The following is a 16,744-nucleotide window of genomic DNA, read 5'->3' as shown; positions in this document are numbered from 1 at the left end:
CAGGAGTCAAGACTGGCACACAAGCTGAAAGGGCAATATTACTCTCCCACTGTTTTTTTATGTATTTTTTGTTTTTTAAGGGAGACTTTAGAAACCCAATAATATTTAAAAAAAAAAAAAAAGGCTTTCTATGGCCCACAATTAGAGAGAGAGGTGGCACACCCAGGAGTCAAGACTGGCACACAAGCTGAAAGGGCAATATTACTCTCCCACTGTTTTTTTATGTATTTTTTGTTTTTTAAGGGAGACTTTAGAAACCCAATAATATTTAAAAAAAAAAAAAAAAAAAGGCTTTCTATGGCCCACTGAATGAGAGAGAGAGGTGGCACACCCAGGAGTCAAGACTGGCACACAAGCTGAAAGGGCAATATTACTCTCCCACTGTTTTTTTTATGTATTTTTTGTTTTTTAAGGGAGACTTTAGAAACCCAATAATATTTAAAAAAAAAAAAAAAGGCTTTCTATGGCCCACAATTAGAGAGAGAGGTGGCACACCCAGGAGTCAAGACTGGCACACAAGCTGAAAGGGCAATATTACTCTCCCACTGTTTTTTTATTTTTTTATTTTTTTTTCAGGGAGACTTTAGAAACCAAATAATAAGAAAAAAAATAAATAAATAAATAGGCTTTCTATAGCCCACTGAATAAGAGATAGCACACACAGCAGTGGCACACAAGCCCTGACTGAGGCCAATATTTTTCTACCACTGATTGATGTAGTGTTTTTGTGTTGAGGTAGAATTTAGAACACAAATCACGGAAAAAATAAATAGGCTTTCTATGGCCCACTCAGTGAGAGATGGCACACACAGGGATGGCACTGTAGCAGAAATGCCAATCTTAATCTCCCACAAAAAAAAAAAAAAAAAAAAACAGGGACTGTCCTACAATTACTATCTCCCTGCAGTAATCTAAGCCAGGTATGGCAGGCAGCAATAGGAGTGGACTGATGCACAAATTAAATAAAAAGTGTGGACAAACAAAAAAGATAGCTGTGCAGAAAGGAACAAGAGGATATGTGCTTTGAAAAAAGCAGTTGGTTTCCACAGTGGCGTACACACAGCAATACAGCTATCACGGAGCCTTCTAGGGCAGCCCAATGAGCTACAGCGCTGAGGAAAAAAAAAAAAAATAGCTTCCACTGTTCCTGCACACCGAAGGTGGTGTTGGACAGTGGAAATCGCTACAGCACAAGCGGTTTGGTGGTTAGTGGACCCTGCCTAACGCTCTCCCTGCTTCTGACGAAGCGGCAGCAACCTCTCCCTAAGCTCAGATCAGCAGCAGTAAGATGGCGGTCGGCGGGAACGCCCCTTTATAGCCCCTGTGACGCCGCAGACAGCAAGCCAATCACTGCAATGCCCTTCTCTAAGATGGTGGGGACCAGGATCTATGTCATCACGCTGCCCACACTCTGCGTTCACCTTCATTGGCTGAGAAATGGCGCTTTTCGCGTCATTGAAACGCGACTTTGGCGCGAAAGTCGCGTACCGCATGGCCGACAAGCACAGGGGTCGGATCGGGTTTCATGAGACGCCGACTTAGCCAAAAGTCGGCGACTTTTGAAAATGATCGACCCGTTTCGCTCAACCCTAGTCTGGAGTCATACGCATAGTCACTTGTGTCCAGTATTGTGGTTTATTACTAGCCAATGGTGTAGAATCAATACCCTTTAAAGGTATAGGAACTTCCAGAGGCTCTAGATCAAACCCACAGCGCCTGGCAAAGGACCAATCCATAAGACTCAAAGCGGCGCCAGAATCCACATACGCATCCGCAACAATAGAAGATAACGAACAAATTAGAGTTACAGACAAAATAAACTTGGACTGCAAAGTGCCAATAGCAGAGGATTTATCAACTTTCTTTGTTCGTTTAGAGCATGCTGATATAACATGAGTAGAATTTCCACAATAGAAGCACAAATGATTTTTGCGCCTATAAATCTGTCGTTCGCTTCTGGACAGAAAGCTATCACATTGCATACTCTGTGGTGCCTCTTCAGAAGACACCGCCAACTGGTGCACAGGTTTGCGTTCCCGTGAACGCCGATCAATCTGAATTGCCATTGTCATGGACTCATTCAGACCAGTAGGCGCAGGAAACCCCACCATGACGTCTTTTACAGCATCAGAGAGACCTTCTCTGAAAATTGCCGCCAGAGCGCACTCATTCCACTGAGTAAGCACAGACCATTTTCGAAATTTTTGGCAATATATTTTGGCTTCATCTTGCCCCTGAGAGAGGGCTATTAGGGCTTTCTCAGCCTGAATCTCCAAATTTGGTTCCTCATAAAGCAACCCCAAAGCCAGAAAAAACGCATCCACATTGAGCAACGCAGGATCCCCTGGTGCCAATGAAAATGCCCAATTTTGGGGGTCACCCCGCAGTAAAGAAATAACAATTTTTACTTGCTGGGCAGGATCTCCAGCAAAATGAGATCTCAGCGAAAGAAACAATTTACAATTGTATTTAAAATTTAGAAAACAAGATCGATCTCCAGAAAAAAACTCCGGTATAGGAATTTTAGGTTCAGACCGAGGAGCATGTAACAAAAAATCTTGTATATTCTGAACTTTAGAGGCAAGATTATTCAAATTGGTAGCCAGACTCTGGGGATCCATATTTCAACAGATAAAGTCTGAGCCATTCAGGGGTTAAGAGGAGAGGAAAACAGGAGACTGCAATTAGAGCTGGAGTGCAACTTCAGAGGAAGGAAAAAAAAAAAAAAAAAAGGTTTCACACAGTTCCTTTTCTCTCCTGCTTCAGCCTATAGATTAAACATTTTGGCTGGCCATACTGTTGTGGTTTCCAATGGCAAGGAAACATCAGAAGCATAGAATAAACGGACAAGCTCTCGGGTGATGGAAACTAGAGCTGACCGCGATGCTAAACCTACACACCACACTAGAAGTAGCCAGGGGGCATTCCTGCGTTGTCTCTAGATGCCGCGCGCCAGCCGGAGAACTAACTACCCCTGGTAGAAGAAAACACAGTCCTGGCTTGCCTCCAGAGAATGTCCCCACAGGAGATAGCAGCCCCCCACATATAATAACGGTGAGAGCAGATGAAAAGACACACGTAGTATGAAAGCAGATTTAGCACAGAGAGGCCCGCTAACTAAATAGCAGAAAGATACAACAGAGGACTTCGCGGTCAGCTGCAAAACCCTTCAAAACACCATCCTGAAATTACCTTAACTCATGTGACAACTCATGACACCGGAGTGGTAATTTCAGCCCAACAAGAGCTTCCAGCTGCAGAGATTCACATAAGTGCAAACTGGATAAAACATACAAAAATAGACTTAAGGACTAAAGTGTCCAACTTAGCTGAGCAGAAAACTGGGAGCAGGAACATGCAACAGAATCACTCTGGATACATTGATGGCCAGCATAAGAATGACTGAGGAGCAAGGTTAAATAGGATACTCCCACATCCTGATAGGATCAGGTGAACTGAGAAGGCAAAGCTTGCAGGACACCAGTACCACAAGAGACCACCGGGGGAGCCCACGAACCGAATCACAACAGTTTTGCTAATCGCCATCGTCGTGTTGGTCCTCGTCTTCGTGTTGGGGACTTGGTGTGGTTGTCCTCCCGTTTTGTCCCTATGAGGGTCTCTTCTCCTAAGTTTAAGCCTCGGTTCATCGGTCCTTATAAGATTTTGGAAATTCTTAACCCTGTGTCTTTTCGTTTGGACCTCCCAGCATCCTTTGCTATCCATAATGTCTTCCATCGGTCATTATTGCGGAGGTATGAGGTACCACTTGTGCCTTCTGTTGAGCCTCCTGCTCCTGTGCTGGTTGAGGGTGAATTGGAGTACGTGGTGGAGAAAATCTTGGACTCCCGTGTTTCCAGACGGAGACTTCAATATCTGGTGAAATGGAAGGGCTACGGTCAAGAGGATAATTCTTGGGTTACAGCTTCTGATGTTCATGCTTCTGATTTGGTCCGTGCCTTTCATAGGGCTCATCCAGATCGCCCTGGTGGTTCTTGTGAGGGTTCGGTGCCCCCTCCTTAAGGGGGGGTACTGTTGTGATTCGGTTCGTGGGCTCCCCCGGTGGTCTCTTGTGGTACTGGTGTCCTGCAAGCTTTGCCTTCTCAGTTCACCTGTTCCTATCAGGATGTGGGAGTATCCTATTTAACCTTGCTCCTCAGTCATTCTAATGCTGGCCATCAATGTATCCAGAGTGATTCTGTTGCATGTTCCTGCTCCCAGATTTCTGCTCAGCTAAGTTGGACACTTTAGTCCTTAAGTCTATTTTTGTATGTTTTGTCCAGTTTGCACTTATGTGAATCTCTGCAGCTGGAAGCTCTTGTTGGGCTGAAATTACCACTCCAGTGGCATGAGTTGTCACATGAGTTAAGGTAATTTCAGGATGGTGTTTTGAAGGGTTTTGCAGCTGACCGCGAAGTCCTCTGTTGTATCTTTCTGCTATTTAGTTAGCGGGCCTCTCTGTGCTAAATCTGCTTTCATACTACGTGTGTCTTTTCATCTGCTCTCACCGTTATTATATGTGGGGGGCTGCTATCTCCTGTGGGGACATTCTCTGGAGGCAAGCCAGGACTGTGTTTTCTTCTACCAGGGGTAGTTAGTTCTCCGGCTGGCGCGCGGCATCTAGAGACAACGCAGGAATGCCCCCTGGCTACTTCTAGTGTGGTGTGTAGGTTTAGCATCGCGGTCAGCTCTAGTTTCCATCACCCGAGAGCTTGTCCGTTTATTCTATGCTTCTGATGTTTCCTTGCCATTGGAAACCATAACAGCACTCACTAAAGGAAGGAGCCAGACTAAATAGCCCCGTCCAAAGTGGAAGCAGCTGATGACTGTTGTGAAGGACAAACAGCAGCACTACCACTTATAACCACCGGAGGGAGCCTAAGAGCAGAACCCACAACAGAATTCACAACAGGGCAGCGCCTGAATCCACAAATGCCATGACAGAAAAGGACGATAATGAGCAAATCAAGGTCACAGATAAGAGAAATTTAGGCTGTACATTACTGATGGTAACAGACCTAGCGACCCTCTTAGTACGCTTAGGGCAGTCAGAAATAACATGAGCAGAATCACCACAGTAAAAACACAGCCTATTCTGGCGTCTGAATCCCTGCCGTTCTGCTCTAGTCAAAATCCTATCACATTGCATAGGCTCAGGACTCTGCTCAGAGGATACTGCCATATGGTGCACAACTTTGCGCTCGCGCAGGCGCCGATCAATCTGAATAGCTAGAGACATAGATTCGCTCAAACCAGCAGGCGTGGGGAACCCCACCATAACATCTTTAAGGGCTTCAGAAAGACCCTTTCTGAAAATTGCTGCCAGAGCCTCCTCATTCCATTTAGTGAGCACAGACCATTTTCTAAATTTCTGGCAGTATACTTCTGCCACTTCCTGACCCTGACACAGGGCCAACAAGGTCTTTTCTGCATGATCCACAGAATTAGGTTCGTCATACAATAATCCGAGCGCTTGAAAAAATGCGTCTACATTAAGCAATGCCGGATCCCCTGATTCAAGGGAGAATGCCCTGTCCTGAGGGTCACCACGCAGCAGAGAGATGACAATTTTAACCTGCTGAATGGAATCACCAGAGGAACGGGGTTTCAAGGCAAAAAACAATTTGCAGTTATTTTTAAAGTTCAAAAACTTGGATCTGTCCCCAAAAAACAAATCAGGGGTTGGAATTCTAGGCTCTAAAGCCGGAGTCTGGACAACATAATCTTGGATACTCTGTACTCTTGCAGCAAGTTGATCTACACGAGAAAACAGACCCTGAACATCCATGCCAGCGCCAAAATCCTGAACCACACAGAGATTAAGAGGAAAAAAAAACAAAACAGACTGCAGAAAAAAAATGGCTCAGAACTTCCTTTTCCTTCTTTTGAGATGCATTTAATTCATTTTTGGCCAGTTGTACTGTTATGAGCTGGTGGTTTAAGAGCAACATGGGACGTGCTCTGGAGGAGGTGGTACCTGTACTGACCGCAGTTCCTGAGCTTAACACAACACTAGAAGTAGCCATGGGATGTTCCTGTCACTCCCTAGACACCTCGTCACAGCCGGAGGACTAACTACCCCTAAAGATAGAAACAGGAAAGCTATCTTGCCTCAGAGAAAATCGCCAAATGATAGGACAGCCCCCCACAAATATTGACTGTGAGTGGGGAGGGAAATGACATACGCAGAATGAAACCAGGATGTAGCAAAGGAGGCCAGTCTAGCTAGATAGATAGAACAGGACAGAATACTGTGCGGTCAGTATCAAAAACTAGAAAAATCCACCACAGAGTTTACAAAAATCTCCACACCTGACTAAAGGTGCGGAGGGTAAATCAGCTTCCCAGAGCTTCCAGCTTAACTGAATAAATCCATACTGACAAGCTGGACTAGAAAAAATATAGAAAGTGCAGAAAGATTAAGTCCACAACAAGTGGACTGCAAAAGAACAAAGCAAGGACTTATCTTTGCTGAACTGGTCAGAATATCAGGGAAATCCAAGCAGAGATGTGAATCCAACCAGGAACCATTGACAACTGGCACAGGCTGAAGGATAGAACAAGGCTAAATAGCCGAGCCAGAAAGACAATCAGTGGAAGCAGCTGCTGACTACTAAATCCAAGGAGCAGCAGTACCACTTAAAACCACCGGAGGGAGCCCAAGAGCAGAACTCACAAAAGTGCCACTTACAACCACCGGAGGGAGCCCAAGAGCGGAATTCACAACAGGATAGTACATCCAGCGCGATCAGACGCGCTCACGGGTGGAGCGTGGTCGATCGCGGTCGGGTCTCAGTTGACTATCGTAGCTGACATCCGGCACTATGTGCCAGGAGCGGTCACGAACTGCCCCTGGCACATTAACCCCCCGGCACACTGTGATCAAACATGATCGCAGTGCTCCGGCGGTATAGGGAAGCATCGCGCAGGGAGGGGGCTCCTTGCGTGCTTCCCTGAGACCCTCAGAGCAACGCGATGTGATTGCTCCGAGGGTCTCTTACCTCCTCCTCCCTGCAGGCCCGGATCCAAAATGGCCGTGGGGCTGCATCCGGGTCCTGCAGGGAGATGGCTTACCAGCGCCAGCTCAGAGCAAGCGCTGGTAAGACTCCCTGCTGTGCCTGTGTGATCGCTGATCTGACACAGTGCACAGCAAAGTGTCAGATCAGCGATCTATCAATATAATGTGATGCCCCACCCTGGGGCAAAGTAAAAAAGTAAAAAAAAGTTTTACATGTGTAAAAAAAATAAATAAAAAATTCCTAAAAAAAAAAAATATATATATTGTTCCTATAAATACATTCCATTACCTAAATACAAAAAAAACAATAAAAGTACACATATTTAGTATCGCCTTGTCCGTAACGACCTGACCTATAAAACTGTCCCACTAGTTAACCCCTTCAGTGAACAACTTAAAAAAAAAAAATCCGAGGCAAAAACCAACCCTTTATTATCATACTGCTGAACAAAAAGTGGAATAGCACGCGATCAAAAAGACACATATAAATAACCATGGTACTGCTGAAAACGTCATCTTGTCCCGCAAAAAACGAGCTGCCACACAGCATCATCAGTGAAAAAATAAAAAAGTTATAGTCCTCAGAATAAAGTGATGCAAAAAAAATAAAACCAAACTGTTCCGCGTTTGGTAAAATGGATAAAGTAGTTTTATTCTTCTGGTCAGTACGACTACAGCGATACCTCATTTAGATGATTTTTTTATTTTTTTGGCGCTTTTATTAATTATATTTTGCAATAAATTATTTGCAATAAAAAGCGTCTTTTAGTGTGTGACAGCTGCCAATCATAAACATCCGCTAAAAAACCCGCTATAAAAGTAAATCAAACCCCCCTTCATCACCCCCTTAGTTAGGGAAAAATAAAAAAAATTAAAAAAATGTATTTATTTCCATTTTCCATTAGGGCTAGGGTTAGGGCTAGGGTTTAGGGTTATGGCTAGTGTTAGGGCTAGGGTTAGTGCTAGGTCTAGAGTTAGGGTTAGGGCTAGGGTTAGGGTTAGGGCTAGGGTTAGGGTTAGGGTTGGGGCTAGGGTTGGGGTTTGGATTACATTTACGGTTGGGATTAGGGGTGTGTCAGAGTTAGGGGTGTGGTTAGGGTTGGGGTTAGGATTAGGTCTGTGTTTGGGTTAGGGTTTCAGTTAGAATTGGGGGTTTCTATTGTTTAGGCATATCAGGGGCTCTCCAAACGCGTCATGGCGTCCGATCTCAATTCCAGCCAATTCTGCGTTGGAAAAGTAAAACAGTGATCCTTCCCTTCTGAGCTCTCCCGTGCGCCCAAACAGGGGTTTACCCCAACATATGGGGTATCAGTGTACTCAGAACAAATTGTACAACAACTTCTGGGGTCCAATTTCTCTTGTTACTCTTGGGAAAATAAAAATTTGGGGGGCTAAAAAAACATTTTTGTGGGACAAAACGGCTCTGCGTTATAAACTGTAGTGAAATACTTGGGGGTTCAAAGTTCTCACAGCACATCTAGATAAGTTCCTTGGGGGTCTAGGTTCCAAAATGGGGTCACTTGTGGGGGGTTTCTACTGTTTAGGCACATCAGGGGCTCTGCAAATGCAACGTGACGCCTGCAGACCAATCCATTTAAGTCTGCATTCCAAATAGCGCTCCTTCCCTTCCGAGCTCTGCCATGTGCCCAAACGGTGGTTCCCCCCCACATATGTGGTATCAGCGTACTCAGGACAAGTTGGACAACTTTTGGGGTACAATTTCTCTTGTTACCCTTGGGAAAATACAAAACTGGGTGTTAAAGATAATTTTTGTGGAAAAAAAAATGATTTTTTTATTTTCACAGCTCTGCGTTATTAACTGTAGTGAAACACTTGGGGGTTCAAAGTTCTCACAACAAATCTAGATAAGTTCCTTGGGGGTCTAGTTTCCAATATGGAGTCACTTGTGGGGGGTTTCTACTGTTTAGGTACATTAGGGGCTCTGCAAACGCAATGTGACGCCTGCAGACCATTCCATCTAAGTCTGCATTCCAAATGGCGCTCCTTTCCTTCCAAGCTCTGCCATGCGCCCAAACGGTGGTTACCTCCCACATATGGGGTATCAGCGTACTCATGACAAATTGCACAACATCGCTTGGGGTCCAATTTCTCCTGGTACCCTTGGGAAAATACAAAACTGGGGGCTAAAAAATAATTTTTGTGGAAAAAAAAAGAATTTTTATTTTCACGACTGCGTCATAAAGTGTAGTGAAACACTTGGGGGTTCAAAGCTCTCACAACACATCTAGATAAGATCCTTAGGGGGTCCACTTCCCAAAATGGTGTCACTTGTGGGGGGTTTCAATGTTTAGGCACATCAGGGGCTCTCCAAATGCAGCATGGCGTCCCATCTTAACATCTTAATTCCTGCCAATTTTGCATTGAAAAGTCAAACGACGCTCCTCCCCTTCCGAGCTCTGCCATGCACCCAAACAGTGGTTTACCCCACATATGGGGTACCAGCATACTCAGGACAAATTGTACAACAACTTTTGGTGTACAATTTCTTCTGGTACCCTTGGGAAAATAAAAAATTGGGGGCGAAAAATTCATTTTTGGGAAAAAATATTATATTTTATTTTTACGGCTCTACATTATGAATTTCTGTGAAGCACTTGGTGGGTAAAAGTGCTCACCACACATCTAGATAAGATCCTTAGGGGGTCTACTTTCCAAAATGGTGTCACTTGTGGGGGGTTTCAATGTTTAGGAACATCAGGGGCTCCCCAACGCAATATGGCGTCCCATCTCAATTCCAGCCAATTTTGCATTGAAAAGTCAAATGGCGCTCCTTCCCTTCCGAGCTCTGCCATGCATCCAAACAGTGGTTTACCCCCACATATGGGGTATCAGCGTACTCAGGACAAATTGCACAACGTTTGGGGTACAATTTGTTCTGATTCCCTTGGGAAAATAAAAAAATTGGGGGCAAAAAGTTCATTTTTATGAAAAAATATTATTTTTTATTTTTACGGCTCTACATTATAAACTTCTGTGAAGCACTTGGTGGGTCAAAATGCTCACCACACATCTAGATAAGTTCCTTAGGGGTCTACTTTCCAAAATGGTGTCACGTGTGGGGGGTTTCAATGTTTAGGCACATTAGTGGCTCTCCAAAAGCAACATGGCGTCCCATCTCAATTCCAGCCAATTTTGCATTGAAAAGTCAAATGGCGCTCCTTCCTTTCCGAGCTCTGCCATACGCCCAAACAGTGGTTTACCCCCACATATGGGGTATCAGGTTACTCAGAACAAATTGTACAACAACTTTTGGGGTGCATTTTCTCCTGTTACCCTTTGTAAAATAAAACAAATTGGAGCTGAAGTAAATTTTTTGTGAAAAAAAATTGAATGTTAATTTTTTTTAAACATTCCAAAAATTCCTGTGAAACACCAGAAGGGTTAATAAACTTCTTGATTGTGGCTTAGAGCACCTTGAGATGTGCAATTTTTAGAATGGTGTCACACTTGGTTATTTTCTATCATATAGACCCCTCAAAATGACTTCAAATGTGATGTGGTCCCTAAAAAAAAATGGTGTTGTAAAAATGAGAAATTGCTGGTCAAATTTTAACCCTTATAACTCCCTAACAAAAAAAAATGTTGTTTCCAAAATTGTGCTGATGTAAAGTAGACATGTGGGAAATGTTACTTATTAAGTATTTTGTGTGATGTATCTCTGTGATTTAAGGGCATAAAAATTCAAATTTGGAAAATTGCGACATTTTCAAAATTTTTTCCAAATTTCTGTTTTTTTCACAAATAAATGCAGGAAATATCAAAGAAATTTTACCACTGTCATGAAGTACAATATGTCTCGAGAAAAGAGTGTCAGAATCACTGGGATCCGTTGAAGCGTTCCAGAGTTATAACCTCATAAAGGGACAGTGGTCAGAATTGTAAAAATTGGCCCGGTCATTAACGTGCAAACCACCCTCGGGGCTTAAGGGGTTAAAGATCCCTAATAGGGTCCAAATATATGTAGATGCATACCGTCTTGGCAAAACAATGTAAAAATGTCTCATTTGTCCAAGATATTTAAATGAAAAAACTCTGCTTCAAATAGCTTATAGGCTAATCCTACCCATCACAAACATATAACTATTATTGATGGCATGTACTTTTCTTTATTTCTTTTTATTCACAGCCATCATGGTCAGATGACCCCAAAACCAAATAGATGATAATCAAAGCATTGAATAATGAAAAAAGCAACAACCCACAGAGGCCAACAATCAGGATTCCTGCATATATTTCTTTAGATATCGGTGTTCTTTCAAATCACTTTCCATAGTAGGACTGCACACTGCCCCATAAATAATTATGTGAATCCATATAAGCAATGAAAACAACGCTATACTCATCTGAGCCACGCTGCACCATCTTTAGCGCAAGGGACACCGTTCAGCAGAGCCATCAGTGAGGCCTCATACGGGGAAATCATCCCTAGCAATGCCCAACGCTTTTCCCCCCGTGGGAGTGACGGGGGTTCATCAGGGGATACTGACCATCCAGATAATAGGAGGGTAAAGGAGCACCCACCTGCCTGCTCAAAATAAATACCATCTCTCCTTCCGGAGCACGTATCATGTGGGAACCGCAGTTCCACCCACAGGCGTATCCCCCATGTGTCATCATCTGGACCGCAGATGCGCTCCAGCCAGCGGAAGTGGCATGTCTCCATCAGAGATCTACGTCATGTGATCAAGTCAAGCTCAGCATTATGCAGGACCGCCCACCAGGTGTCACCGCCCACATGCGCATTACTTGGAATGCTATGCGTTCCAGCCGGCCTGACGCAAAATGATGACTAGTGCGCTCCACCAGGGGAATACCCCCAGAAAGGAGGCAGTGACACAGACCCAGAACTACATACACAACCCACAATGGGGTATACGGTACCGATTGGGGCAAAGAACCCAAAAAAATCAAACTACTATAAAACCTGCAAACCGTAATGTCTGGTGGAGACATGGGATATAGCATATATAAGATAAAGGATAAAGGAGCGCTCCAAAGCACAAAAGAATAATCAGTCCATAAAATACGGACAAAAAGCCAAAAAAGGAACAAAATTAACACATAATAACATCACTATATATGATAATTCTAACCAAGTACCAATATACTGGACAGGCATGATAGTTATAGGCCAATAAGTGGTTTTTAGATGAAGCTCGTGAAGGACATCTGTTCATTGAGGCCCAAAGGGCTCATCAAATAGATCCATCTCGTTTCCCGTAGTGTAATCCTTTTATCCCAATCTCCCAATCTTAATGAGGGGGGAATAACCTCTATAACCACAAAACGTATCGAATTAAGGTCCCTTCGATGTATATCATTCACATGTCGTGCCAACAGTGGCGTAGGAAGGGGGGTGTGGGGGGATGGGCCGCCCCGGGCAGCACAATGCGAGGGTGGGTCACAGGGCCTCGGCCGGCGCTGCAGGCTGCAGCTGTTTAACGCTATTGATGTGCGGGCCCGCGCCCGCACGTCAATAGTTAACAGCCGCCAGCCAATCTGAGGCTGGCAGCTGACGTCAGTCCCAGCGTGCATGTCGCCGGCGTCTGACGTCATTGTCAGTCGCCGGCAAGTGCACGTTTCAGCTGCGTGGAGAGAGCAGGAGCACGGTCAGGTAAGCAGAACTTGTTTTTTTTTGCAGAGGGGGGGTGCCAAACTCGGGAACAGCCCCGGGCGGCAAAGCTCTAGCTACGCCCCTGCGCGCCAAAGGGGTATCCCTGCCATGTCTAACATCCCCCAGATGTTCTCCGATACGTATGCGAAGTTCACGTTTAGTTTTACCCACGTAATCTTTCGGACATGTACAGGTGCAGAGATACACAACCCCCATCGTTCTGCAATTTGCAAAATGTCTCATCTGAAAAATTCTTCCTGTTGCTGAACTTCTAAATGTTTTTGAGGGTTGTATGTGTTTGCAAAAGGAGCAGTGCCAACATTTAAATGTCCCAAGAGATCTATTTTCCAGCCATGTACTAGGTTTTTTTGGAGATACAAAATGGCTGTGCACGACCATGTCCCTTATTGATATTCCCCTTCTATAGGTGACGGAGGGATGTGGAGATATGTTGTCACGAATGTCCGGGTCTGACCTCAGGATCTGCTGGTGTTTTTTCAATATCTGGTAGATCCTTCCTGATTGATCATCATACATGCCTATAAGCCATGTGATCGGTTCCATATCAGTATTCCTTTTGGGTATCAACAATGAGGCTCGATTAGTGTTATACTGTATGCAGCATGGTAGGGGGAATCAATAATATCATCTGGATATCCTCTATCCTTAAAGCGATATTTTAGATCCAAAGATTTGGCTTCAAAATCTCCCAAATTGGAAAAGTTCCTCCATAATCTGAAGAACTGTCCCTTTGGGATACCTCTCTTCAATGGACACCGATGATGGCTTTCCCATCTTAACAGGCTGTTCGTAGCCGTAGGTTTCCGAAAGATGGTGGTATTCAGTAGGCCATCTTTCTGTCTGGAGATGAGAACATCCAAATAGGTAATTTTGTCCACCCCCTATCTCATAGGTGAATGCCATACCCTCGATGTTACTATTAAGGTACTGCATAAACCCAGTAAATGATTCAACATCTCCTTTCCAAAGGACAAGGATGTTATCTATGTAGCGGCCCCAGAAAATAATCCTGGGGCTCCACACCTCATCCTCGTCCCGGAATACAAATGTATCCTCCCACCAGCCCAGGAGCAAATTAGCATATGTGGGGGCACAGGGGCTCCCCATTGCAGTGCCCCTGAGCTGGTGGTAAAATTTGTCATTGAAGAGAAAAAAAAAATTCTGCTGCAAAACAAAACCCAAGAGTTCTTTATCCCCCTTGCCCCTCATCTAGGTTCAATGTGACCCTGAGACCTAATTATGGTTTTATATATATGATTGTGGTCTTTCTCACATATATGATATACCAATTTTTCTTTATCTTTGCAGATAACAGACCCGTTTTGATTTACATTTTGTCCATATTATGTAGACTCTGCTTTTTTTGTTGTACATTTATTATTGTACGATACAGTAATGTCTGCTATTTCTGTTGGTTATACTTCGTGTTATGATCAATCATGTAATACCCTATGTTGTTTGTGCTTTTGTTTCTGACTGTACATTATGTTTGTAGATAATTACCTTGACAAAGGCCAGATGGCCGAAACATCAGTTTTAGTTCTGTATAATTGGTCATAATTAAAGTGAATCTTTTGACTCTCATGCCTCAGGTTTATCTATTCTATATCTATAAGGTTAGTAATGGAGAGGTGTCTTATAGACTCTTCACCATTACTAACCTGTAAGCTTGATGTCAGCAGCCATAAAACAGCTGACAGCAGCCCTACAAATATTACCCCGCTTGCCACCGTTCCAGGGCAAGTGGGAAAAACAGGGAAAAACATCAAAATTGGAGCATCTATTAGATATGCCTTTTCTGGGCCACTGCGGGCTGCTATTTTTCCACTGGGAAGGCCAATATCAATGGCCCCTTTCCTGCCTGAGAATACTAACCCCTAGTTGTCTGCTTTAGCTTGGCTGATTGAAAAAAATGGGGGAGCCCCATGTCATTTTTTTTAATTATTTATTTAAATATTAAAAAAGCGGCATGACAGACACTATAACAGCTTTTAAAAAAGGGCTGGACAATTTCTTTGATACACATAAGATTGCGGGTTATAGCTAGATTAGTGATGAAATGTATAATTGGTGGAGAAAGGTTGAACTTGATGGACCTAGGTCTTCATTCAACCTATGTAACTATGTAACTATGTAATATGGGGACCCCTCTATTCTTGATAACCAGCCATGATAAAGCTGACAACTGATGGTTGCAGCCGATAGATAGATAGATAGATAGATAGATAGATAGATAGATAGATAGAAACATGTAAGTTTGAACATAATTAGTAAAGTAGGCAAAGTAAAAACACCAACACCCAAGGAGAAAGGTATTGTTGTAAGCTGTGACAGAAAAACAGGTTTTGTGTGGTAAACCCATAAAGAAAGGTGATCAAATACTAACTGGATACTGTTGTGCTAAACAGCTAGTGGAATATAATCAGTGCTTTGTGTGCTTACTTTTTTAACTTGTATTTATTGATTAAATAACTAAAAAAAAATTGTGTGGGGTCCCCCTTAATTTAATTAACCAGCTGAGGGAAAGCATACAGATGGGGGCTGGTGTTATAATACTGGGAATGGGCCAATATTCGTAAACGTTCCCAGCCTATTAATATTAGATCACAGATGTCTACATAGCCTTTACTGGTTATTATAAAGGGGGACTCCTCAAAAAAAGACATGGTGTCCTCCCTATTTTTAATAGCAAGCAAAGGCTGATATTAATAGACTGGGAAGAGGCCATGGATATTGTCCCTCTCCAAGACAAATAACACCAGCCTTCTGCTGCCCCAGAAATCGCATATCCATTAAATGCGCCAATTCTGGTGCTTAGCCTTGGCTTTTCCAGATTGCCCTGGTACGTTTTCAAGCAGGGAAATGGTTTTGGTGTTGATGTTAGCTTTGTAATGTCAGTTGGCATCAAGCCCAGATGACTCCTCCATAACTAACCTGTCGTCAAAACTAATAAATACATACAGAGAAAAATCTGTTAAATGTAAAAAAAAACCCTCCCCCACCCTCTTTTATCTATTTATTGCCATTGACGTAAAAAAAGCCACAAATGCAATAATGAATTGGATCATATGTGTCTACTTTTAAAATATATCTCAGAATTGCAGCGGGTCAGGCACTGGGGTCAACCCCATAACAAAATATACAAAATAGAATTTAAAAAATCTACAATCGGAAAATAAAAATAGATTAGAAAAAACATATTTATAAGTAAATTTGATTTTAGTTTGTAAAAAAATATGTTTTATGTCATCTGTATCTACTTCTTTATATCTGACATAAATGTACTGTATGTCAAAAGTAAATGTCTGCAATGGGCTCAGGAACTAAGACTGCTCTACATGGTGCATGCCAGCTGGGTTCTCTAGATGTTATACAGATATCTGCTGAACCGATTCAGAAAAAATGGAGCATTCATGCAAATTAGGAAGTGTCTGCTAGGTTTTTCATCCACAGTGCTGCACATCTCTCTGGCTCATGCAGACAACCATATTTTCGGGCTGAGTGTGAATCTTTAAAACAGTTGATCAAATTTAGACCAATGTTATTCTATGGGGCGTGTATATGTAAGATTTTTTTCTTTGAACCGAGTCTGAATAAATCACATCATTCTTGATTTGCATCCGTAATTTGGACCACATTTGGTTATGCAACTCAATTGATCAGTCAAATAATTTGGACCGCACCCAAATTACATCTTACTGGAGTCCAATTTTCACTGAGTGACAGAATTGAGAAGATAGAGACATTTTTTTCCCATGTTCTCCACATGAGAGAAAATTGGATCACACTATGCTCACATGCTGTATAAAAGCTCATCGACACAAAAAGAGGACTTAAAGATCCTCCAAAAAATTGAAAAAAGTCACAGAGAAAAATGCAGAGATGTTTACCTGCTGAAGCCTCCAACCAAATGCACTAGCAGGGTGCGGCGGACACGATTAATGATGGCAAAAACACAGGTGCAAAAAAAAAAAAATGAAACAACCACTTTCAATCCAGTGTTGGCTGTTTGGCATTAGTGCACAAAAAGATAAGCGATAATAGTCTGTATGTGGCGTTGTTCACACAGGCAA

This window comes from Ranitomeya variabilis, chromosome 2 (assembly GCF_051348905.1).
Source record: "Ranitomeya variabilis isolate aRanVar5 chromosome 2, aRanVar5.hap1, whole genome shotgun sequence".
In the NCBI taxonomy this organism is placed as follows: Eukaryota; Metazoa; Chordata; class Amphibia; order Anura; family Dendrobatidae; genus Ranitomeya; species Ranitomeya variabilis.
Note: the sequence above shows the minus strand (reverse complement) of the source record.